General features: G+C 40.7%; 1 protein-coding gene across 1 annotated transcript in view; it reads right to left on the bottom strand.

Moving 5' to 3' along the window:
* The window catches only part of ppp1r16b (protein phosphatase 1, regulatory subunit 16B), a 63,134-nt gene extending 48,560 nt beyond the window's left edge, over positions 1 to 14,574 (bottom strand). The window contains exon 1 of the mRNA XM_088308808.1: positions 14,368 to 14,574. The gene's annotated coding sequence lies outside the window, so the exon portion shown is untranslated. The remainder of the gene's footprint in view (positions 1 to 14,367) is intronic.
* Between the last annotated feature and the right edge of the window lie 9,612 nt (positions 14,575 to 24,186).

Raw genomic sequence — 24,186 nt, 5'->3', positions numbered from 1 at the left:
ATCTAAGTTGCTTTCTTGCTAAATGTTAGCATAGCAACTGTTATCATGTTAGCATTGTATCTCGACAGGCTTCTGCACATGAAGATTTGTCCAGTGCAGCATGAAATCTTCTCAAATTAACAGAATGGGTTAACACAGGGTGGTAGCATTCTACAACAATCCAATAATTTGTTGACACCAAAGTTAAAATAGTTCAACCAGGCAAGCCTAAATCCCAATAAACTGTCACAAACTAGGCCAAGGGTGAGCAGCAGGTAGAACGGCCATATATGAATCTGTGGTCATTTGTCATTTCTTCCTTTATAAAACAAATGGAAAATTAGCACTTAGACAAGAACATGATAATGCACAACACTTTCTATTAAAAGCAAAGTCAACATCCCAAAATTCTTGCTCATGGCGCAGGAAACGACCAATCACACCTCACTTGTTCTCTGGAGGTGATCCATGATTGGACGTGATCTGAGCCCTGAGCAACTGCGATCACATTTTCAGTTGACAGCAATTGGCAAAATGGCCGACCTCTGAGATGTACAAAAACGGATGAATTTTACTGCTTAACTCATATTCCACAAATGGAATATTAACTAGAATGCTGTGGTTAGACTAGTGGAACTGCATAGAACAGATTCTTGTAAAGAACTTTTTGGGGTTCACCCGTTAAAGGGCCACATTATGCTGCAGTCAATCCATTAAAACACTTAACAATTGTAGGGTATCAGCCTATAAGCCAATAAGTGCTGAATGTGGTGCCATGGAAATTATTGGGCCACAAGGCAGAGTTAAAGGAAAACTGAAAAAAAAATCCAGAGCACACAGCCATTAAAACAGGAAGTTAGTCACTTGACTGGTGTAGCACAATCTGAACTCTGACCTCTCTGGCCTCAGCCATTAGCCCAAAAACAGACCCCTGCGGCCAGTTCATGCCCAAGTCAGAGTGAGTGAACGCAGACATCAACACACAGCCGCTCCACTTCAGTCAATTTCAAGAGTTATATTCCTACAGTTGCGGTGCAACCCAAATTTATACATAACAAAGTCGGAGTTGTGTATAGTAGGCCAATATTTTACTTGTATTAACTTAAGTAATAGGTTAATGTTTCCGTTTGTTTTGTTTTAACTTCTTGTGTGGTGGATATCTGTAAATGTGTACATACTTGTTGCAGTATGTGTGCTTGTTAATCAAAGGTTCTGGGTTTGAATCTTGGCTCAAACCATTCGAAGCATGCTTGTTTAATTGAAGACTCTAAATTGTGCATAGGTGGAGACGTGAATGTGAATTGGAATGTTTGTCGGTATCTGCTAGGCATGAGATGATCTCAGACACTCTGATAACGTTGAGCAAACATTTTTTTTAAATGGAAATAACATTACGTTGAATGCAATATATTTAATTTTAAAAAACTAAATATTTGGTACATTTGGTAATAACTGATTAGCATGATGCCTGCGTGGATTTCTTCCGGGTACTCCAACATGCACGGACGGTTGATTGGACACCCTGTGACTTTTTAACACCGCAAAAAATCTTGAAACCGGCAACTGGTCCATGACCAGTATGCACCCTGTGATATACTGGTGACCAATCTAGGGCCTATCCCACTTCCCTCACTAAAAGTCCACTGTGAAAGACTCCAGCCCAGAAAATGGATGCATGACTACTTTCTTTATTTACACTTGAAAAGCAGTGAAAATTGCCTGTCCCGGGAATAAAGATTTTACGACGGCAACAACAATACAGACGCGCTTCTGATAAGCGTTGCAATGATGATGAGGCTTAGATGCGTTTAGAGAGCTACTGCAGCGATGCGCCACTTGAACAATCTCTTCTTTTGCCTCCCTGCTCTCTCTTCCCGGAGCATCCTCCTTCAGGACATTTTGATTCTGTCTGGGTGACTTGTCCTAGTTGTCACTGGGCTCGCTGGCAGCACGGAGGTAGAATGTAACTCCTCAGGTGGAGCCTTGATTTAAAGAGCTCGGTTCGACTCTATTCCGGAACGTCATCTCCCCTGTCGCAACGATCGAGTACACCCAGAGACGGCAGAGAGGGTGCAAGACAAAAAGCTACAGAGGGTGTAACAGAGTAATGGGATGCATCAGCAAATTTACTCCATTTTGAGGGCTTTCTCACTCTGTGAAATCCACCCAGTTGAGAAATTATTTATTGTTTACAGAAATAACACCGCAAAATTGGCTCAGTGATGCCTAAAAAAATTAGCCCACATAGCCACGGTACATTAGCAATGCAAAATTTGGTCGTCATGTCTAATGTGACTAGACCCATAAAAAGTCTGAAGAAGCCATGCCCAAAAAGACAAAGGAAGTCAGCCAATTTCGGGTCATCATGGACATAAGAATTTTTCAAAGTGTAACTTGTACGATGGATTTTGGCTGATTGCTACCAAAATTGAACTTCATATTCGACAGACGGGCGACACAAAATTGCAAAAGTGTTGAATTGTTGCCACCGTGTGTGTGCGGAACATGGCAGCGAAGGTGATGACCATGATGACTCACCATTAAACCCCACCAACAAAGCTGCAACAGACAGTTTCACCATGAAGAACTCAAGTTTTCGTCTTGCGTCATATTATTTCACCAAGCAGCATTAAATTTGGCAGGCATGTCTGTCATGTGTAAACCCACAAAAAAAAAAAAAAAAAAGTCCAAGAACGCATGCCCAAAAGTCAACAAATTCTTAACTGAATTTGAACGACATGCAAAAGCCTCTGCAATTTTTGAACTCACTTATTTCGACCCCTCCTTGGGTTTTCACTGGGGTTGAGGTCTGGGGACTGAGATGCCCATGGGATGAGCTTGATTCTGTGTCCCGTAAACCATGTCTTCAGCAATAAAAATTGAATTCATTTTAAGACTTTTAACTCATCTTAACCAGTGATGTTTACCTAGACTTTGTTAATTGATTACACCCACAAAAAAAGTCAAAAGTACCTATGCCCAAAAAGACACAGAAAGTTTTTCATTTTGGTTTCAAGCGAACATTTTAGTGTTGTCGTCTTTCATTTCTTTCAAAAACAAACTCCTCCGGGTGCTTTTGTCCATTTCCTACCAGGTTTTAACCACATATACTAGATGTAATAACATTCTTTCAAACTCTGTATACTTGCATTGATTTTCTATCTGGTGCGTCTCATAAATTTCTCTTTCCCCACGGCCATGGGGCTAATTCACTGCACTCGGTCGGTCCTGCCTGACACAGTCTCACCAGTGTGTTGTCTTCAATAGGCTATGAAGTCAGTCTACTCTGCACTCAAACCAAGAGTTCAACACCATGTCAAGTTTTGACAACAGATTCCGACATGTTACACATGGAAATATTTTATGCTCATGTGTGAAGCCTCGACAGTGTCAACAACAGCACAGCATAAGCAGTGGGAAAAGTCAAGCATTTAAACATGCTCTCACTGGACACTTTGTACACTTCTTGTTTGTTTGTTTTTTTTGCACACAAACTCTTGAAGCACACACTTTTTCTGACTTTTTAGCAGAAGGTCACATTGACTTGTGTATTATTATTTCATCTGTGGACTGAATGATCATTTTCCTTATACTTTCATGATGTGTGACTCGTTTCCCGAGTCTTGCTTTATAAATATTTTATTTGCACATTAGCTTTATAGGAAACAGCAATTCAATCCCAGTTTTTCAAAGCTGCTGTAGCAAAGCTATGAAGCCATATGCAGTAACTCTATAACATCTCGGATCAAAACTACAGAATTTCTTAGATCCACCATGGAGAGAATTTATGGTCAATTCATAAATTTTGCAAATATAGCAGCATCTATCTTTGATTGTTCTAATTACTTTTCAAAGCCACAGTTGAGAATGTTGATGTTGGTCGGGGGAGTTTTGCCTGTGTCAAGTAATGCCCGTTCATTTCTCCCCAATTACATCACAATAGAAGGATTTTACAATTCCACACAAGATGTGTTACCACAGATACACAAACTAAATGGCAAGTGTAATTTGGCAGCTTGGTGATGAAGTGCTGCTTCCATGGGTGAAAATACTATCAATACATTATGGGTGCTTCCTTTTTCGTGATATGCTGGGTTTCCCCTTCAACAATTAGCAGTCTCTCGCTTTGTCGCAACACCCTATCTTAGCACCAAGACTTGCAATTGGCAAGGGCAAGGTGAGCAATAGCTGATTTGCGCCTACTAAGAACCACAGTTCAGTGGGGCTGGAAAAGGAGTGTAAAGTAGGCTGCCGAAGGAACGTACTGGCTTCAGTGGTAGACCACAGGCTGAACCATAGTTTAATCTTCTGGACTCGGCAAACCCGCCCCCCAACAATCCATCACGGGAATGTTAGAAAATAAGCTAAAATACCATGGTGCACTATGTTTCAGTTGAGTGCCGCTGCTTCAGCCGAAGAGTCAGTCTACATTCATATATCCCCTTTAAGCTGTCTTTCAATTGAAAATGTTGGAGAAACGCTGATCTAAGGCCATCTACTTCGCTTAACTAGTAGCCATTTTCAAAAGGAAGCTTGCTTTGACAGTCTCCACTAATGAGACACCCAGGACCCAAGCCACTCCTATGCAGTGCTTCACTGGGCTTACAATTAGTTGACCATCAAAAGAGCCGAGGCTGTCACTGTTGGGATCTGCATTAATTGCTTAGCCACCTCAATTTCGGATCATTTCATCAGCTGTGTGCCGGTATAAGGTCGCAGAGCAAGTATACAGCCAGATCCAGAGCTTTACAGCCTTCTCTGAGAATAACCCCGACTGATCCTCTTTCTCCAAACTCACTCTTCAAAAGGATAATCATTGTCTGGTTCATTTTGGGGGGTTTTCTGCAGGACTTAATTTTCCCGAGTGAATAAAAAGCCTGTGACTAACCAGCAACTTTTCTGTGTTTAGCGAGCCCTCTGTCGTGACCTGGGCGGGGTTACTCCTCCATCTGCTCCACGTAGACGACATGAGCTGTAAAAGCAGTGTATTTACACTTAATAGCGACCAAAAAAAACAACAAAAAAACACCCCAACGTCCGGCCGAGATTGACACTTTAACCTATTTTATCATTCCGTCCTCTGTCCAAGACTTGGGCACACTTACGTCATTGTGTCCCTCCGTCCTTATTCATGAAATAACCGTCCTGTGTCCCCGTACGTCCTCCTTTTGAAGTACTTCCGTCCTTGCATTTGACCATAAATTATTTAAAGCTCATTAGCTGGCTAATTTTCTATTCACATCCACTTACCGTAAATAACTGGACGACAAAACAAAACTGATTAAAAGCGACAATAGCTAAATCTAACCATAAAAAACAGATTTGTACAAACATTAGCCGTCTTGGACTAATAACGGCAATTTCCCACATTATTAAATGGGTTATCATCTATAACATTATCCCTGGTAGATGCGTTTTTTTTTCACAAATGTTGCAGAACACAACTACTGTTACAAAGTGTACCGGAACCTTTCTCAGACTCTTTCTCTTTCTCTTGCACTCGAAGTTAAAGGGCCCATATACGTTACAAGATTTCATTCTGCTCGGAGTATATAAAGTAAATATTTGAATTCTATACACGCCGTACTTGACCAGGTTATGGACGATTACAGGGACGGGCAAAAACCCATTTTCATCCTTGCTTAGCCCGTCCTTTTTTAAAAATAAACTTCTCATGCTCTGTCCTCCATCTCAAAAATGGGCTTCCTTCCGTCCCAGAGACGGAATGCTCATTTATCGCTGGCATTCTGGTTACTTCCCGATGCACTTCACTGCACTGCCTTTGGGGAGTTCCCTTTAAAGCTTGTTTTTCTTCTAAAATCATGTCTTTATTTTTTTCCATTCACTTTCTTTCTCCTCTGTCCCTGTCTGGATCCTTTCCTCTCACTGTTGAGTCATTTCGCTGCCTAATGACGGCCCGATGAGGGTAAACAAGACTGAGACTCATCCAGCCTGCAGTAAGTGTCACTTCTAATCTGATGCCCGGGCGAGACGAGTGTGCACTGAGGCTGCAGCACTGGCCTGCTTAACAGTGTGCAAAGGCGGCAGTGGAAAAAAAAAAAAGAGCATGATGTGATTTCTTATCTTATGACGCTATAAAAACTCAAAGGGATGAGAAGGCGTTCCATCAAAATAGTTTTTTCCCCCATTCCAGGACAGCTTGTGCTCTGCATGGGCGCATTCTCTCTGGAAGTTTTGTTCCCCGTAACACAATAGAATAGTCTGCACAAACAGGGAACATACAAACCATTCACAAACAGTGTTTTTTTTTTTTGTTTTTGTTTTTTTTTAATATATAATAGTGGCCCTTTTTTTCAATAGAAGATGCTCCATCAATCATGCTGGCATCCGTCCACCTGATGCACCATGGGCCGTTTATCCCGCAACCTCCAAACCGCGACAGACTTCATTTGTGGTCAATAGTAGCACTTTAATGAGGACACTGTAACACCAACAGATGACCATTTACAGAACAAGTGAAGAGAATTACAGAGAGGGACAACAAGTGAGCACTGCACCGACCACTCTTAGAATGCCAACTATTAGTGGAACTACTGGAAACTCCCAACAAGATTTTAAATTCATTCTAAATCCTCAAGAGCAATAACCCCATTCTGAATTCTGTCTCGCTGTGTGGAACGTCACTCAATACTACGTCGGCATAAAAGCAGGAGTCCAGAACGTTACATATCATATTTAAACTTAACTTTAACAATGAATAAATTTGTTGTTAATTTTATTCACAGTTGATCACAGAATCATCCACCTTAGTCGAGTTATGCGAGGCAGCCTCGAGCCCTGGAGCAATAGATAACTAACCTGTCTAAATAGGAATTGGTCTCAAGGAAGTACAGTATGGTGGGGTGATTTATCTGGATTGAGAGAAGTTTTGGATGTCGGGGTGGAGCTGTTTAGCCTGGGTCGTTCATGGAGGTTAGGAGAGCAGAAAGTGCACTTTACGTGCATTTATTCGACAGTAATGTTCTGTCAAGCGCTTTGTTACAGGTGCATCTGTTGTCAAAGCACTATCTGAATCAAGTTATTTTGATTTGTATGAAATCATTTGTAAGCCATTTATTTTTTTAGGATAATATTGTAGGATGAGTATGAAATGATATTAAAGTATTTTGGGATCACAGTTTGTGGTGCAGTTACAATTTAAACTTTTAACATTGTCAATTAGAGAAGTTTCTGAGTGACAATGACATAGTGATTACTGAATTACAGTGGTTGACTTCTTCTTACAAGTTTTCAAAACATGACAGAAATCAGTGATGACTACATACAATGGATTGTCATTCCTGGTGTGCAAAAGAAAAGTAATCAATAGGCAAGGTTTGTTAATGAATCTCAAGCGGACTGTCCCTTTCCAAGATGAATCAAAACTGCGATCCGACTGAGCGAATACGTGTTTCTTTCATATACGAAAGATCGGTAGATGCCACTTACACGGTCTGTCGTAGTCTTCCAAAGAGGCATTTAGACATTTGAGGAATATTTCAACAGATATGAAATGAGTTCAAACACATCCTATGTCTAATTTTTAAACCCCTAAAATGCTGCTCGGTGAAATAAAAATGTTTCAAAGAGAGCGCATGTGTGTTTATAAGGAAAACAAGCAGGAAAATGCTCCAACTTCGCAAAAGAACAAACAACAAAACACTGAAACACACGCACAAACATGCTTTGAGTGCAGCTTATCCCGGACCAGGCACCACCAGGCGCACGATCCACGTGATCCCTTTTAGGCCAGTGGGTGCAGAGGCCAACCACACATTAAAAATGACTCAACAAGAGAGAGAAAGTTCATGAAAAATGTCGCTAACATGTTTCTCACAAAGTCTCCCTGCATTCAACATGCCGCTGACCTGAAATCAAATGTTCCTATTCACTTATTGGATATGTACAAATCTAAATGAGAAAACAGCTTCATTTCCCCCTCCCAATAGCAGCACACTTCGAAAACAAATACTCATTCATTCGGCACAAACATCAATGGAAGAGGAAACAGATAAAAGAATAAATAGAATAAAGTGCACACACAACAAATTACATTGCGCAAACGCGACTAATTGCAGCCATGGGCAAACCATGAGGTTAGCGGAACGGAGCTACACAATCATGTAACACAGAGAAATAACAGCAGCAATTAAATAGGAACAAGAATAGACTACCCTTCATTAAAAAAAAAAAGACAATAATTGCCCAAAGGAGTTTTACCATAGTGGAGGTCCGCATGGACATAGCTCAACTTCCCAAAGCAGACGTGATTCGACGACACACAAGTTGAATCTGCATGTTGAAGCCATGTAGTGCACTCGAGAGTGGTTGAAAGGTCAATATCTCATTAAAAATCTATTTGACATGTTTTTATTACATGAGAAGAAGAAAATAAATCACATTTCAATGTAATCCCCCGTGGTGTCAACAACAAAAACGAACCAGCAACCAGTCCAGTGAAAGGCCAGCCGGAAAATTAGACAATAAGAATATAAGTAATAAAATATTATGAAATGCCAATTAGTCTTGTCTGTTTGAAAAAAAATGTCATTATTACTTCAGTGATGCTAAAAATACTAGAAGCATTTTCTACTGGTCGGTTATTTTGCCTCTATTGTTTTAAGATGCAATGAATCAACAATCAATGTCGCACGATCAATTCTTAACGATTATGCCCATCCCGATTGTTGAGTGTGAAACTTCACGTGGGTATTTTGCACCAGCTCTGTTACTCTCCCAAAAGGCACATTGCCAGCAAAACGTGGCGGTGGCGATTTGCTGAGAACAGTAACTCAGGGAAAAAAAGGACGATAAATCCGTGTAAAAAGGTGCTACTAACTACCTGGTCAACACTTTGTCTTCAAAGTTTAATGACTGTGTTGCCGTGGCCATCAGGAGAGAATTCCGTGTGGTGAGAGACAAGAGTGTGCTGTGATTTCCACAACAATGTGAGGAAAAAACCTTGACAATGCCCCCCTACCCAGCCTCCCTCAGTCAAACATCTTCCTGAACAAACCCTGAGATCACTTCCTGTTCAACTGAGCCTCCCAGCCTGTGATTGGCTGAGCTCCGTCCATGCAGTTCCTGTGTAATTGAATTGAAAAATACAACAAATGTACTGAAGACCAACTTGAGTGCATAGACATATGAGACAAAGTCTTAACTGTATAGTGGACATTAGCAAAATGCCGGTAGTATTATTCGACCAGCAAGTGGTCACTGCATCCGAACCATGGGGGGGGGGGGTGCTGATCACTTTAAGTCCATATGCAGCCAAATACCTCAAATTCTACCCCACTCCGTGATTTTAAAGCCAACTTATTTGTTTTATCTGCCTGCAAATCCAAAAGTCTCATTAGTGTTATTCCTTGAGCCCACAGGAAGGCGTACAACTCACACACCGTTTAAATCAGCATGAGCGGCACAAGTGCAAAGCTTTGCGAAACGGCGTCCACAAACAGCCAGGAAATGGGGTGGAGGAGTTCGAGGACCTCTGTGTCGCCTCCTTAGCTGTGCCCAAGATTCGCACATTGCTCTATCAAGACGGCAGATTAGCAGACGGCCTGGCGATCAGAACACTGATCTAGTGTAATCGCTTTTTCCACAGTAAGCAAGCGAACCGGTGTCGCACACAGCTAAGTGAAGACGTCTTAATCGGCAGAAGGTCAAGGAGCAGCTTTGCAAAAGTGAGGATGGGACTCCTGTGAGGAATGACCACGTTTAATACAAGAGGTTGAAGTCCAAGGCAATGTTTTGCTTTGATTTTGGCTGCGTGGTTATCAATATTTAATGGCACACAGACAAATCAGAGAAGGGCAGAATAATTAAACATGAGTTAGGGTGGAAAAGTACTTCTGGAGGCAGAGGAGCGGGGAGGACAGCTCAGAGGAATCTCATTTTGCTGATGCACAGCCACACGCTTTAACCTTTTCAAACACGAGATGAAATGCTGCTTGTATAAGCTCTAAAAAACATACATTTTCTTGAGCGTTTCAGGGGAAGAAAAGGGAACGCCCTCGCTTTGCACGGATTGATCGTAGACTCAAACCGATAACTGCCGGACATTGAGTGTTGCTCATGATGACTGAGGACACCAATTAACCAAACTTCCTTTTTGTCTTGTTGAACATAGCAAAACCTAGCTCCATCTCATGAAAGCAAATGCATGGCAATTGGTATACTGCACTTCCAAAGTAAAGACGCCAGACATTGAGGACTTCATACGACAATGTATAAATAAAAAAAGTTTGATATATTTCAACTATGTTGTCAAAAAGATCCCAGTAAGGGTGAAATTTGCACAGGGAATGTGTTATAATCAATACATCGGAAGAAACCCGTCAACGCTAATTCACAATATCTAACTGATGAGTTAGCATTGGGTTTAAATTAGTGGTGATCGGCCAAATTCCATGTCAAAGTATGTGATCGGCATATGGTAATCAATGCTGCAGCTCATAATTTGCAGCCTGCAGCCAATGAGAGACCAGCCTGTGTGCAGTGTAGCGTCCCCGCCCACTTTTCAAAAAACTGCACGCTAAAGACCAAATCAGTAACTGAACCTGAATATGTTCTGCATTTTCTGCAGTTAATTTGAAATAGTGTCCGGTTATTTTATAAAGAGATCAAACTCTTATCTATCAATGAATCTAAAAAACAAATAATTGAAAGATGAATCAATTTTAATATAATTGTTAGTGAGCAGCTCGAAAATTTAAAAATGTGCATCCTTGTGATCGGAATCGGCCAATCTCACTCATAGATGATCAGTAACAGAATCTGCAGCATCAAAGCGCGCATCTTGCACCATAAGCCAAGGAAATATTAGTGAATTAAAAAAAAGACCCAACGGAAAGCTAATACTGTTTTTTTTTTTTAAGAACAAGTAAAGATGTAAAACACAACAAATACAAGAGTACTTTGACAGCTCCATGGATGTGTAGAAGTTATATTGCTAGACAACAAATTGCTCAATGTCTGACATTGTCATTTTTATCAAAAAATGTGTTATTAAAATGTTAACATTTTCCAGATCCAAATCTCTGTTGTCATTTGAAACCTTAAAACCAAAACACCACCACTTTAATTCATTTTCAGTTAAATTTCAGGATGTAACAGCAGTACCAGAAAGCCGGTTGAAAAGTCTAAATGGATATTGACCGTACTGACGATACACAATGTCACTAGTTGAGCATGAAATTGAACAAAAAAAAAAACAATAAGCACACAGTCAAGCTATCAATGGTGAACCTTTGTCATCATTACATAAGCAGATGATTCGTCTCTCAATGCCGGAGCTGATGGAACTCATTAAAAAAATGTTGGCGTCAATCATGATTGCATTCTTTGATAAGCACTCACGCAACCACGCACAAATGAACTCAGATGACATTTATAGTCGCGCTAAATCAGTACACACGAGCTAACTTAACTTATCTTCACTGTTAAGGTAAAAAAAAATATGCACATGCAAGCTTCATGATCACCGGGTTCTTGTCCAAATGGCGCACGCATTAGCTTCGTATACGCATTGGCCTTTTGATCATTACACTAAAAGTTGCCCAGCAATAAATAAATAAATTCATTAATTAAAGAAACAGCTGTGATACCCTCGCCACCCTAGTGAGGAAAAGCGGTGCAGATAATGGATGGATGGATAAATAAATAAATGAATAAATACATACATATACAAAACACACACACACGAAGAAACACCTGATTGGACAGACTTTATGTTGTTTTTTTTTTTTATTTGTGTTTTATGTTAAGAGCCTTTTTTTCAGACCCGACAGTCGTAAATATTAAATCGGTTCAATATTTCCCTTTGCAAATTTTTACACGTGACCAACACCAACCAAGTTCAGCTGTGATTGTGAGCCAAATGGATCAATAGCCAATTAGGAAGCAACCTGGAGCTTGTACAAATAGAGGAGCAACTGGTTGCGTTGAATTTTTACCACAATAAAAATAACAAGGAGAAAAGTTTGCCACTGAAATGTAGTTGCCAGATAAACTAACGGTTGTTCTGTTTCTTGTTCTACTACGATTACGCTTTCTTGCCCTGTGGCATCATGCAGCCTCTCGTAGGTCAATCTTGGTGCAACGATCATCGATGTCTAGTTGAGAGGAGGAGTCTCCCAATTGTTGGTGGAGATAAACCGTGGTCATTTTTTGTGGTGTGCTGCAGTCATTTTGAGTTCGGTACACACTCGAGCAGTAAAAACACACTTGACGATTTTTTTTTTCCATCATCTGTGGGGTCTCTCACGTTTAAAAAAGTTTCATGTGTTAAAAATCGTTATGTGTAACCTACTTTGGTTCACACCTGTAGTTTAATACTATATTGAGGACCAACGTTTAGAAAAAAAATAAATTAAAAAAAAAAAAAAAAAACATAAAAAAATGTAGGAATGTAGTCCGGTTTGTCTGTTATTCGTCAGCCTAAAAAATTTCTCAATGTCCAATTGTGCTTTTAAATCAATGAGGCAAACACAAATTGGTGAGCTTCATGATGATTCAGATGCACCAAGGTAAAACTGGAGTGTTGACAAGCAGGTCTGTATGCAGCCGATATACACACACACACACACAGACACGCACACGCACGCTCGCGCGCATGCATGCATGTTGACAAGAGCGTCTCTGTAACCAGCAGCTGGCAAGGAACACCAGCAGAAAGAGCTCAGGACCGCTCGGCACATCAAACATTTAAAGGCCGCTGTTGCCTCAGCAGCAGCCAACATCACAAGTGAGACAAACACAGCCAATGATGTTTCCATTAGTGCGCGTGTGTATTGTGCACGTGTGTTCAACAGTACAGGAAGGCGAGCCCAAGAGACACAAAGCGAGGCAACCTCAAAATGGAACAGTCAGGGTTTGATGTTTGGTATATATATGACCAGCATGTAGTTAATCAATAACCATTCTAATTGTAATGTTAACACTATGATTCAGTCACACTGAGCAATAAGTCAAGCCAGAGATAATACTTTTAAAAAGGGGTCGCTAACTTTTGGTTTGTGGGCCACATAACACCTACAAAAGATCCAGCCCGCCATGCAATTCTAAAAACAACTAAAACCTCAACGGAACTGTTATTGGCAAAAGCTCAAAAATATTTAACCCACTAATGCTAAGAATATACAAAATAAAACTATTTGTACACCATTTATAAACTATTTGTCATGTAAGGCGTATACATGACATGCAAGTATAATAACAACCATGCTACAAGTGCATTTGAGAATAAGAATACTTCAATAAAGTTGATTTATATCAGCAGTTCAATTAACAAAGTGAAACTCATCTACAGTATTATAGAGATTAATTTAACACACAATTTTCAGAAACCAATGCCGTCCTAATTCCTGGATTATTTTTTTTATGTCATGTGCTAATTTCTTGGGAGGGTGATCTTCAGATTTCTGTTAGGTGTCAGCTGTATGTTAAATTTCCACAAAAATAAAATCACAAAATATTTCACTCCGCGTGTAGTGAATTTAAAGAATGGGTTTCACTTTTTAATTGGCAGTAAAAATTATGGGGTTAGTCATGATTAGTTCACTTTGTGAGTTTTGCAAAGACTGCATTATGATTATACATATTCATAATAAATCGAAGCACTTATCTTACGTATTGCACAAAAGCCTCACGGAAACAAATTGAGAATTTTTTTTTCTATTGCACTTGACCTCATTTAGATCACAGGTGAGCCGGAGCCTAGTGCCTGTGAACTTTTTGGCCAAGCAAAGCGGGGTACACTCTGGGCTTGTCACAATTGCTGGACAATTTTTGGGTCGTTGCACCCTGCACTGGTCATCGAGCAGTTGCAGTGCAAATTAGACAAACATTCGCACTCAGGTTCCACTAACGCACAATTTCTAGTTTTGACTGAACCACACATGCATGTTTGTCAAATGTGGGAGGAAGCTGGAGGAATTTATGAAGACTAAAATTTATAAATTAAGAAGGCTCAAAAAGTGAAGAAAAAAATAAAGTGAGGGTCATTTTTTAAAAAAGTTAAAACGTGTTAATATGCAGTTGGAGCTGTCGATGTCCCGAGAACTGCAAAAGTCTGGAGCACCATGTGCACGGTACGAGCAGTGTAACGGCAACATCTCCACCAGGGAAGGATGTCGAAGCCTGTCCCGTTAATCTCCAAACAGCCCCCGGGTTACCGCGCCGAGACGCCGGCCACGTTCATCCAGGCGCTCGGTTCCATTCAAGGAGCCGGTAAAAGTGAGCTAACTAGCTAAAACTGCCCCGAAAAGAAGACGAAATAGGAGAAGAAAAGAGTCCCGAATAGTGAGGCATGTCTCTCTTTTCCTCCTCGAAAAGGAAATCCCTTCTCGGGGACTTCGGCAATACGTTCCACTCGTCGCCACTCACCTCTGCCCGGGTTCAGGCGCTCCAATGTGGGGAGAGAAGCGGCGAGAGCTCGGTGGTTATCCCGGTGGGTTAAACTTGTCCCGTTATAGTGGAGATTCGCCGAGCTGCTTAGCTATGCAGTGAGTGTGTGCGCGTGTGCGAGTATGTGCGCGTGTTAGAAAAGTCAGTGCGTGTATACGTGTGTGCGTGTAGTTGGTCTCCTGGAGGGCGGGGCTAAGCGGAGGAGGATGGCGGCGCAGTGTGAGGCAAGGGAGCACTGAGGAGCGCCCACCCCCCACCACCAGTTGAACAGAAAAGGGAATACTTCCAGTTTGGGCTGCTCGCGGACGCTTATTCTTTTTTTCCTTTTTCTTTTTTTTTTTCTATTCCGATCGCTGAAAAACTCACCTGTTTTCATCGGTGTGCTCCTTCTGTGACACTTTAACCCTGGCAAATAGCAAAGTAAAGTAGTACAGTGGTACCTCAAGTTATGAACTTAGTTGCTACTGGGAGCCCGTCTGTAACCTGAAACGTTCATAAATCGAGACACTATTTCCTGCTGAAATTAATTGAAATCCAAGTACCACCAGCGCCTGCACTTCCTGAGAGTCCTCAGGAAATTCAACCTGGACAGGAAGCTGCTGCTGGCCTTCTACCACTCGTCCATCGAGAGCCTGCTGACGTACTGTGTCTCCACCTGGTACAGCGGCTGCACTGAGGCGGACAGAGTGAAGCTCCAGAGGACGGTCAAAACAGCGCAAAGGATTATTGGTTGCCCTCACCCCTCACTGTCGGACATCTACACCGCCCGGTGCCTCAGCAGGGCTCTCAATATCGTCAAAGACAATACCCACCCAAACTCACACCTGTTCGACCTGATGCCCTCTGGCAGGCGCTACAGGTGCATCAAATCAAGGACCAATAGACTGAAAAACAGTTTCTTTCCAAGAGCCATCTCCATTCTCAATTCTCACACACACACACGACCACCCTTACCTTGCAGAACAGCAACGTGATGTGTTTTAATAAATCCTATTCAGTATTATTTTCCATTGCACTAACTATTCTCTTATTTATCTAATTTATATATTTATCTGAATTATTGTTGTATTGCACTGGAGAGGGGAGCTCTCTAATCTCGTTGCACACTTGAGTACAATGGCAATAAAGGGATTTCTGATTCTGATTCTGATTCTGATTCTGATAATCCGTTCCGGCTCCAAAACTAAGTTCTATTTACCAGGCACCAGTGTGTGAGTAAAAATAAATACAAAATGCAATATAGAAACAAGTGAAGCCACACTTGTAAATAAAATCCTTAAAAAAACACGATTATTGCTTATTAACTTTAACTAAGGATGGGGGGATTTGGAGGCACAGCTTCTCCATTAAAAAATAGTCTTCCATTATAAAATGGGGAAATTCTTAAGTGTTTTTCAATTTCTGTTTCTTATCTTATTTGTTGGCTATTAAATCGCTACGCCACAACAACAAAAATTCTTACCCCTTTAAAATAGTTATTTTTACTGACTGCCAAGGTTAAACAAGCAATTCCTGTGCGTATACTCAAGTTTATTGAAACGATTCATATAAGACGTTACAAAATGTGAATTGGCAGGGAGCTGTCTGCTAATTGCAGTTTGTTGTCTCATGTCATCTGTTTCTGAATGGGTATTAAATTTGTGTGAGAAACATCGATTTGATAACATATATTCAGCATTTATATTTGGAATACTTGGTACGGCACGTTTTATACAAATGTAATTGTATTATAATTTTTTTATTTTATTTGGAATCATATTTAATACAGAGTCAGGTCTCCACTGTGATATGGAAATTTCTAAACAGCAAATGATGATTGCGTGTGTGTGTGTGTGGGCGTGTGTGTGGGGGTGTGTGTGTGTCTGTGCTACCTTAAGTAGGAACAATAGCATCATGAGAGTCCTTGAAATGGAATATTCTAATATAGCTTCCAAGAAGTCTTGTCTGTCTCGTTACCTTCTTGTTAGTTCGTCTGAATAGTTTCCTGCTGATCCAATTGCACAAATGCGGGTGAACTGAAGCCAATCCCAGTTTACCTTAACACAGCAAATCAGGGTCCACCGGGTACTGGTCGCCTGTCAATCGCAAAGTGGGCTGGATCCTATTGAAGCAGACTTTGGGCGAGACAAGCGAGATCCACCATGCACTGGTCTCCTTCAATTCTGGGTCGCTGGTGAACTAGAGCCTTCAGTTCCAGCTAACTTTTGACAAGCAAAGCAAGGTCCACCCTGGACTGGTCAGTCTAGACTTGAACCCACACCCTCGAAATGCTAACCGCTACTAGATCACACAATGTTCTAAAGGCTCTGACATTTTCATGAGACGAGCCATTTGTTGTTTGACGAGGAGTCATTCAAGGTAGATCCTCCAACCAAATGAAAGAATAAAACTAGTGGAGTGTTGCAATGTGAGAATGTGGGTCAAGCCATAATGCTTGACGGAGTACGGTATTCGTTCGTAGGCTCCCCACCGCACGCTCTCTCCTTAACCCCAATCTCACTGGTCCTGAGCTTAAAGATTTGACTTGCTACATATTTTATGGATTTGCACCCATGTCGCCTCCCTTGGCCTACTTCTTTTCAGAACAAAACCAAGGCTGTTCATTCACTGGAAAGTGGCACAAAACAGACTAGGCTTAGATTCTGACAAACTGGTGGGAAAATAATCAATACTTTGTCTTCTCATTTCTTCAGGAAGAGCCATTAAAAAAGTGTATCATAAATCCGCGAGGCATGCCGCCGTTGAGCCAGCGCCTCCTTATGTGTATCTATCTTTGTCTCGGATGAGCGCCAACAGCGTTGCGTCTGTCTCTCCGCAGTCAACCCCCACCATTAAGATATTAGCACGTCAACAATGATGGAATATGTGTCCCATCATCAAGTGCTTTCTTTGTTTTGTAATCACTCTGGCTATTATTTATCACTTTGTCTATGGTGCCCAAGTGGATGGTGTGGACAGAGAGGCCACAAGTGACTTTATATTGCAACAAAACATTTATTCATTATACGCAATTCACTATGTGCCAGATATGACTGTTCATTTAGTAAATGACTCCTGACATTATAACTCGAAAGTTAGCAGCTTTTACGTTATAATTAATTGATTAGTGCCATTTATTTAGCAACAAGAAGCTTCCGTCAAAGTTATAACAATGGGCAGATATCGTACCATGGTTTCTGCACAGCTCCTGATGCCCTCGGTTACAGCGTGTGTCGTGAAAGCGCAAGAAATGATTGACACCTTTTGTCTGTGATTGGTTGTTTTCCTTGGGGTGAGGTGTTTTTTGCAAATCAAAATCACAAGCACAAGATGGAGCCACAAAGGATTGATTTTTTTTTTTTCTCATGAGTAATTCTACTCATGTACTTTTGTGAGATCATCCTGATAGGTCCAACAAATACGACAACAGAAGTAAAAAATTGCAAATCATTTCTTGCTGTGACATGGTTATGTTATCCATAGAAATATTGAAGAGCCTTTTAAACTTGTTCATGGTAGAACATTGACATACACAAAAAAATAATTCTACCTTACTAACCTTTCTTATTTCCATGCACGTGGACTTCAAAATCAAGAGATTTCTTGCTGTGACAGATACATTTCAGATGAAAACTACACCTGTCCCATTGCCACGCATTTTTGGCTAATTTTTGCTCAAAGTCATGAGGATTCTTGCGCCATCATTTTGTTTCTACCACATGGAGCCCTCTCAATCTCATGTTGGATAGCCTCGAAAAGCAATCAATTTCTTGCCTAAATCATCCCAGAAAGATTTGCCTGGCAGAGTACTGATGAGAAATGTGTTCCCACAAAATCATATTCTCACATGCATGCACATTTAAGCTTTATTACCATTAAAATCATTCAGATTGTTGCCCGGACAAAAATAAATCATCCTTGAAAGTTTTTTTTTTTTAAATTACAGCAAGATCATTGTGATGTTTTAACAATATTTCTTTTTTATTTTTAAGAATATCTTCTTGGGGTGATTAAATATGTTTACTTGTAAAAGTGTAGTCAACGTGGAAAATGCACACGTAATTATGTCTGTGTGGTTATATAAATGCAAATGCGACAGATGCAAATGACAGTTCACTAAAATAAGACAATAAGAGCACTTAAAGCAGCACGTACGGCCCTGAAAAGACAAGACTATCTTCTGCCGACAAGAATTTGAATGGCGTAATTGCATTTATCTCTTAAGTACTCTGGCACAGTCCGATGATGGACAGCTTTGCGGGCCCCGCTCACAAAAAGAATGTGATTTCACACTAAATTTTACCCAACTTTTTTTCACTGCATTTTTTTGATGCCAGACGTCTGCAGTGCAAGTCATCTTTACGAGCTCGTAAAACCCTTGAGATGTCTCTGCTGGTGTGCAAGTCACATATTTAGCAGTATAGTAGGAATGTCAATTGTACAGTTCCACTAGAGTTTTGTGGCGTAATGTACCTGAAAAGTCAAAGAATTCAAAGTATTATCATGCAAGAATCTTGTGCTACTTTTGCTTGGAGCATCGAAAGCAAACTCCATGGCCTATATATTCCTTCGGGGTGCATTTGGTTTTGGCATTTAGTTTTGTATTTTTTTTTTTCCTGTTTGCCAAAAATCTCTTTTTTGTCTATGCCAGTAGAATTGCACTCTGTCATTCTCTCTCTCCTTTACTTGCACGCATGTCGTGCTGAGAGGAATAATGCTTCTCCCTCTAAAGTACGGCTTGGATGTCTGAACCTTTCTTCCGAGGATTTGATCCTAAACCCAATCATTTTGCGACGATTTCTTTTGCATCGGCAGAAATATCAATAACAGCATTTCATTTCTTCTCGTCTCGCGTCATGAACCAGCGACTTAATGGCCATGACTGAAACACTGAAGAAAGATGCTGTTCCTTTTATACTGGGTTTCCTCCAAAAACTGTTAACACCCTCCTCCAATAACAGCTCATTCTTAACAGAGCGGTGACATATGAATGAAGGATACGTTATCTGATTGGATCAAAACATAGTTATGAATAGCATGCATTTGCAGCCGACATTTCCAATTGTGCCCTGTATACATATTTATCTGTGTGCGCGTGCTTGTGCGTGTGCGCGCGTGTGTGTGTGCGTATTTGTATAAGAAGAAAAACCCAAGAAAGCATAGAAAGGGGGGCACAGGAACTCCACACAGGAAGGACAAACAAATGTGAAAATGTAAAACACTTTTAAAAATGGAAAATAGTTCACTCACATTTCTTACCAATACGCAATTCAACAATTGCAAGTCAGAATGTGACGTGTATGAAGCTGTCTTTCCTAAAATGAAAGGTCAGAGCTCCTTTTAGTGGCCAATTGGGGGAATTGCAATCTTTTGGGGATTGCAATCTTTCGGGGAGTATATTAAATTCTAATACAAAAAAATATATCATACATTTACTATGGTGTAGTGAAATGAACCACATTGTCAGTTTTGGTGTTGAATTTACACGTGTAATGCCGGCATGTCGACACTGAGGGGTGCTGCTGATATAGAGCAAAAAACATACCTGGTAACAAGTGGAAACAGTCAACGTAATGATTCTACTATATTATTATTATGAATACAATAAAATAAATCTTATTTTAAAAAAAGTTGCTTCAGTGAATGTTGAAAGCCTGGATAAAAGTCTTAATTTAGCTTTTTGCTGTACGAACTGTTACCTCATTCACTGCAAGCCGAGATAAAATGGCTTCTATACCCGTCAATGGCAGTGAATGAGTTAATGGCAGCGTGGGAATGCAAATGTCAAATGTTGGGTGGGTCCATCACAGACTTGAATAAAAATATAATTAAATCAATCTTCTTGATTTCCTTGGCGGCCGCGACAACAATGAGTGCTACAGAGCTTGCTGGTCAGCAATGTGCACCGCCCCCTTCAAATCATGCCTAATCCCAAAGCAGGATATTGGAAGCAGAGTTTATAAATAGAAATGGTTTGTATCGCTCCCTTTGTCTGTGTATTTACGTAATCATCAGTTGTGTTGAAGCTTTCCTCTTTGTAAACTAACACATGAGATTAATCCGCTAATAATCAAGTATTCACACACAAATGTTATTTCATAAGGATCATTTTAAAGGAGACATAGTCTTTTTTTTACAATTTTTAAACAAATTTCCTGTTTTTATTAATGTCTGTAACATGATTTCATCAAAATAACTCAAAGACCAAGAATTATACAACATTTTGCACTGCTCATATTTTGGTCTTGTGTAAATCAGGGACATACGTGTCTTTTATCCTAAATTTGGGCCAGTGGTGAGTACGGCTTTCATTCCCTGGACAACTGCGTGTAGAACCCCTTGCGTTACGGAGTCTGAGTAAAAAAAAAAAAAAAGCGAGTACCTGTGCAGACAATAAAAGCATTTTCAGTCGTGGAAGCAGCACTTCATGCACAACTGTGTATAGGGCGCATGGCCACATCACCAAACCTAAACACGCCCCCACCACAACTGCAGCGACCTCTTCAACAAGCAGTCAAAATGATCCGAAGCTAATCCTGTTAGCTTGCGCTAATCTGCGCATCCAACACCACTCAATGCAGCTCTACTTACCTTTTGGCTTTGACATAAAACAAAGAATCTTACACCTGTTTTATACAATACAATACAACTTCATTTATATAGCACATTTCGCAACGGCTGAAGTGACATGATTGTCTTCCAGACAATGTAGCCTTGCAGTCACATAACAGCCGTTGTAGGAAAGTGGCTCAGAATGTTGGCCCAGCCTATCCTTAAACTCAGTGTGGGCTGTAGTTGACATGTGATGTAAGAAAGCTAGAGTTTAAAGGTGTATACAATAATGCCATGTGCAATGGTGGCCGATGATTGAAGAGTGTTGTGAAAAATCCAAAGAGAAAGTGATAAACACAAAGCTCTGATATAGTTATAAAAGTCACGTGATGTTGTGCCAGGCAGAAGTTCATCTTTGGGAATGTGGCCAAACAAAAAGCCAAACAATTATTATTCTACAAGTCAAAGTAAATATCTCTATGACATCATGTAACCTTTTCTCAGCGACCAAGCCAGCATTTCCTCCATCGCATTGAATGTTTGCGGTTAGTTTGGAGGCAGCAGAGTGAGCAGCAGATGTCTGGCCCTTCTCCCAGCTGCCACTAAAGCAGCTGAAGGCCTTAAGGAACTTAGCAATCCTGCTTAATGCACACATGTCACAAAGTAAGCCAGCGAGCATACAACCCCACCATCAACATTGCACTGAATACAAAACGCAAAAAAGGCACTTTCATTTCCATGACTCTTGGTCTTTTTTCTGTCCAATCCAATGTGATCGCTGTCCATGCAAAACAGCCGTGTGGAAAACAGACAACCAAAATGCCGGGTTTTAGAGACAGTGTGAAAGGGGCTTTTGCATTAGTGACTCAAATATTACCACAGAAGGCGGAAAATTGCCAGGCTGATATGTCAGCCAATTCCCTGATGATGACTTTTACATGAATAGCAACATGGTGAAAGTGTAGGAATATAATTCTATTTTCATACTGGCAGGATGAACAGGGATTACATCCTCATGCTTCAGATGCTACCTCCATGGGTGGAAAATTATCGGGTCAAATTTGTCCCCCAAATCCATTTGTGTCAGTTCCATTTATAACCAGCAGCATAATGAATGAAAGGAGGGGCAAAAAGCATTTTTTCCCCCAAGAATTCACCTTGGTGCATTAGTACCTTTAAAGACGGACCATTTTTGCGTTCAATTTGTACCCTCAACCCCCAGTTAATGCTGTTTAGTCTATTTTTTATTTCCATGGCTATGTAACTGGAATAAGAGAAATTGTGAAAGAAAAAAATGGTGAGAAGATTAAGAGTGATAGGTGCTTTTTTTTCCTCGATAGTTTAGATTACGCCATATGGAAAGCGCTTTGTTACAGCTCCAGCTGTTGTGAAATGCGCTATATCAATAAAGTTGTATTTTATTGTATCCTTGCATGTTACCTCAGATGGTGGAAAATTGCAGAGTATACTTCCATCTTGGCGCCGTTTATAAAGAACAGTGATGCCTCAAAAATGTGGGAAAATGACGGCTGAGATACCCAACATCTGTTGGCTCTGTTGCTACCCCTACAGGTGGAAAACTGCTGAGTTGATATTGTCTCTCCATTCTGTATTGATGCCTTTTATACAAAGAAAATGTTGGCTTTTCCATGCAATTTCCACATTTCTGTCTCTGTCGCTCTGTTACTATCTCTAAAGTCGGACAATTGCTTCATCGGCTTAGTCTGTGTTGGTTATATTTTTACGGCGCAGCAACACAGGACAAAAGGTGGAGAAAGTGTGGTTTTGTTTTTATGCCTTTGAATCGGATCCTACCTGCTATGACGGAAAATTGCCAGGTGGACTTTGTTCCCACATTCCGTGTCGTCGCCACTTATACAGAGTAACATCACTGAAAAACAGCTGGCTTTTACTGGAAGTGTGAAACAGCTTTTATCTTTATGTTATGTATGTCATGTTACTACCTCCTAGGGTGGAGCATTGCCAAGTCGACTTCATAGTCCCATTCCAGGCTGGGGCTTTTTATACAGAATAGCGATACTGGAAACAGGTGTCTTTTGACGGTAATACAGCGTAAAAGTACCTTTTGATAACATGGCTCTGATGCCACCTCTTCCATATTGACGACTCGACTACCGTACCCCATTTTGTGTTGGTGCCGTTAATACAGACTGCTTTTACGGGCAGCGTGAAGGGCCTTTTCTCCATGGTAACAGAACAGGCAAAGGAGTGGATATTAGCCCTTGCGAGGGTCCCTGAGATGAAACAATAGCAGGAAGAGCGTGGGCTGCTTTAAGACCCTCTGCGCCCTCCACCGCTCTCTGTCTCTTTATCCGTGTCTGTATGTGTGTGTGTGCGTATGTGTCGTATGTGTGTGCGCGTCTGTCTGGAATGAAGCCGACAACCTGAGAGGAGGGCAATGAAAACAAAAACAGGATGCCAGAGAGAATATATCCGAGCACATTCTCCACCTTGACTCTGTGCAAGCAGAACCAACTCAGCCGACAGGCCTTTAACGAGCATGTCAGGAATGAGCGGCCGCCGCTCTGTGACCGATTTACTGTGTATGATACGCTGTCGCGTGAGGCACACCTGCATAGGCTGTTTCAAAAATACAGAATGACGCTCGCTTCTCATGTAACCATACAAATATGCTTTGTCAGACCTCTCATCATGACATCACAAAGGAGGCAGCACGACCGTCCAGATGTGTCGTCATGACATATTAGGTATCAAAGGGTGTGTAATAATTCCAAAAGCTGCCAAATGTTGACTCAAGACTTTCATGAAGTATGTGATTCAAGACATGCTAAATGTTGTAAATTATGATGCTTTTTTTTTTTTTTTTTTTTTTTTGGATGGGGACTATTTTTAATTTATTGCCCATCGTCAAGTGTCCATATCGCAGGAGATGAGAAAAAAAGTTTGAAATGCAACAAATACATATATAACTTACATATATGTTAGGCAAGCCCCCTCTCTGTCCACTTTTAAAACTCGTTTGAAGACGCATTTTTATTCTTTAGCTTTTAACACATGAGACTGCCGCCATTTTGCTGTTCTTCTGGTATCTTTTGTTTATGTCTTTTAATTTGTGTTCTAATTTCCTGCTAATTTATATGATACCATATGGAAAGTTCTTTGTTACAGCTCCAGCTGTTGTGAAATGCTCTATATAAAAAAATTTGTGTTGTTTTTTATTGTGTTATTGTCATTATCCACACCGCTTATCCTGTACAGGGTCGCGGGAGGGTGCTGGAGCCTATC

Source organism: Idiotropiscis lumnitzeri, chromosome 11, assembly GCF_059441095.1.
Source record: "Idiotropiscis lumnitzeri isolate Australia: NSW breed Sydney's pygmy pipehorse chromosome 11, RoL_Ilum_1.0, whole genome shotgun sequence".
Lineage (NCBI taxonomy): Eukaryota > Metazoa > Chordata > Actinopteri > Syngnathiformes > Syngnathidae > Idiotropiscis > Idiotropiscis lumnitzeri.
This window is presented reverse-complemented; position numbering and strand designations above follow the sequence as displayed.